Below are 2,500 nucleotides of genomic sequence, written 5' to 3' on the forward strand. Positions count from 1 at the left end.
AGCCTGGGTATTGCGATTCACGACTACTGCAATCGGGTCGAATTTATTGTTTGTTCTTGGTAACGCATTCTGAGAAGCCGACTGCTCTCAGTCACTGGAATCTGAAGACCAACAGTTGGGTGTAGCGAATGTGGCCGTGCCCGCTCGTCACCACGACTCTCTGTAGAAGAAACTAAGACAGTGATAGGCCTGTACTGTGTAGTCAGGCTTCGCGGTCAGGTTGTAAACATGTACTTACGGCGCCGTAGACGAACCCCTCCCGTTCTGTGGACTGACACGTTTCAGCCCTGTGGCCTTTTGCATCGGCGGGACTCCAAGTAACAACATCAGCAGCAACAACAACAACAACGGCAACGATGATAATGATAACAACAATGATAATGATAACAACAATGATAATAATAAGAAGACGAATGTCCCAACCAGCGAACATTTAGCATGGCAAATGAAGGACACATGAGAGTTTCTGAAGCCTTGAGGACAGTTTGTAGATGTAATATTATATCCTCCCCATTCTCAATGTGTCCCCACTTCTCCTCCACTCCCCTTCCTTAATTAACCGAGTAATTAAGTTCAAATGATTAAGGTTTTTTGTAATGTTAAGATACGTTTTAACTATGCGTTTCGTGGAGTTTCAGAATTTTCGACGCGTAACGCAAGGCTGGTACGCACGGTAATAATACAAAGACAACATTGAAACACGCATAAATATATGCATAGGTGATTATGCTGTACTATAATAAGACTGTCAGCCAAGAAAAAAAGTAGTGGAATATTGTAGCGACTGCTGACAAACGAAATCTCGTTCACAATGTCTACCATGTAACTCCAGACCTGTTTGCTGTGTCTTCTTCAGCCTTCAGGTCACAGTTACGGCGCCGTAACTGTCAGTGCCGTTCAGTTTAAAAGTCAGCACACGAGATTTTGTATCCTTTATAATCCCCAACAAACGTGAGTTTCTTTTTAACAGTGTTATTGTCACATCAACGCGCTGCAATATTGGTCAGATCTGGACACGGTACAGTGTTCCACGCCAGCTGTTCACAGAACGAGCTGAGCAACAAAGGAAGAAACAGCTGATGAAAAAAACGTCTGTGGTGGATAACTGCCTTGTTCCCACGGCGTCTCAAACTCACCTGGTTCAACACACACACACACACACACACACACACACACACACACACACACACACACACACACACACACACATGCACACACACATGCACGCACAGATACACAACTAACGCATACACAGGCACACACACAGGAAAGTGGCAGTGGTGGGTGTCTGTTCTTTCATCATTATGATCTTGTGTGTCTGTCTGCCTCTGTGTGTGTGTGTGTGTGTGTGTGTGTGTGTGTGTGTGTGTGTGTGTCTGCGAAAAATAAGGACCGCACCTTTTTTCCTTAGGAGCATAATAGAAATATGCTGAATCATCTGCAAACAGCAGTGTATGTGGCCAGTGTAATGAACATCATTCCTAACTAACAGTACAGTATTTCAGCCCTACTTCCTTCCCATCCCCACTTCCCCCCTCCCAGTTTTTTGGTGTGTTTTTTCCCCCTTTTTTTCTTTATTTCTTTTTCTTTCTTTCTTCTTTTCTTTCTTTTTATTTAACACCCAGCTGTCGTTTGTAAACCACTAAATAACTAAAATTTGGCTGAATCATCCATTTTCCAAACGCATTTTTCAAGCTGTCCATGAAGCACGTGTGTCTGACAGTTTGTGGTGTGAGGCCAGTGGCTGGCCGTGTGGACCTTGAATGATCAATATCATCTCTCGGTTCTTTTTAATGTTTTATGAAAATAATCCCGCTTTTACCACGTGGTGCTTTAATTTTTGTGTGCTCTCTCTCTCTCTCTCTCTCTCTCTCTCTCTCTCTCTCTCTCTCTCTCTCTCTCTGTATATATATATATATATATATGTGTGTGTGTGTGTGTGTGTGTGTGTGTGTGTGTGTGTGTGTGTGTGTGTGTGTGTGTGTGTTGATGATGATGATGTAAAATTACACAATAATTGCAAACATTTTGTAATTATGTCCACCCAAACTTCATATACATGAAACAACACATGGTATAAGAAAAAGTAATGAAGGTGAAAAACCCCTCTTTGGCCCTTCCCTGTTTTTCTAGTTCGACAGATTTCATCCCAGTACGTATTAAAACATAAGGATGTTTGCATCTGCATTGCCAACAGAAATAACCAAAAAACAGTCGTTAAATTTTATCCGCATAAGAAGATTATTTAACGAAGATAGGAAGATATATATCTCCATATAATTTTTATCTGCATAAGAAGATTATTTAACGAAGTATAATTCACACACACACACACACACACACACACACACACACACACACACACACACACAAATATATATAGATAGATAGATAGATAGATAGATAGATAGATAGATAGATAGATAGATAGATAGATAGATATCCAAACATTGTTTATCCGCATAAGAGGATTATTTACCGAAGAGCCAAACTCTCATTC

Source organism: Babylonia areolata, chromosome 18 (assembly GCF_041734735.1).
Source record: "Babylonia areolata isolate BAREFJ2019XMU chromosome 18, ASM4173473v1, whole genome shotgun sequence".
In the NCBI taxonomy this organism is placed as follows: domain Eukaryota; kingdom Metazoa; phylum Mollusca; class Gastropoda; order Neogastropoda; family Buccinidae; genus Babylonia; species Babylonia areolata.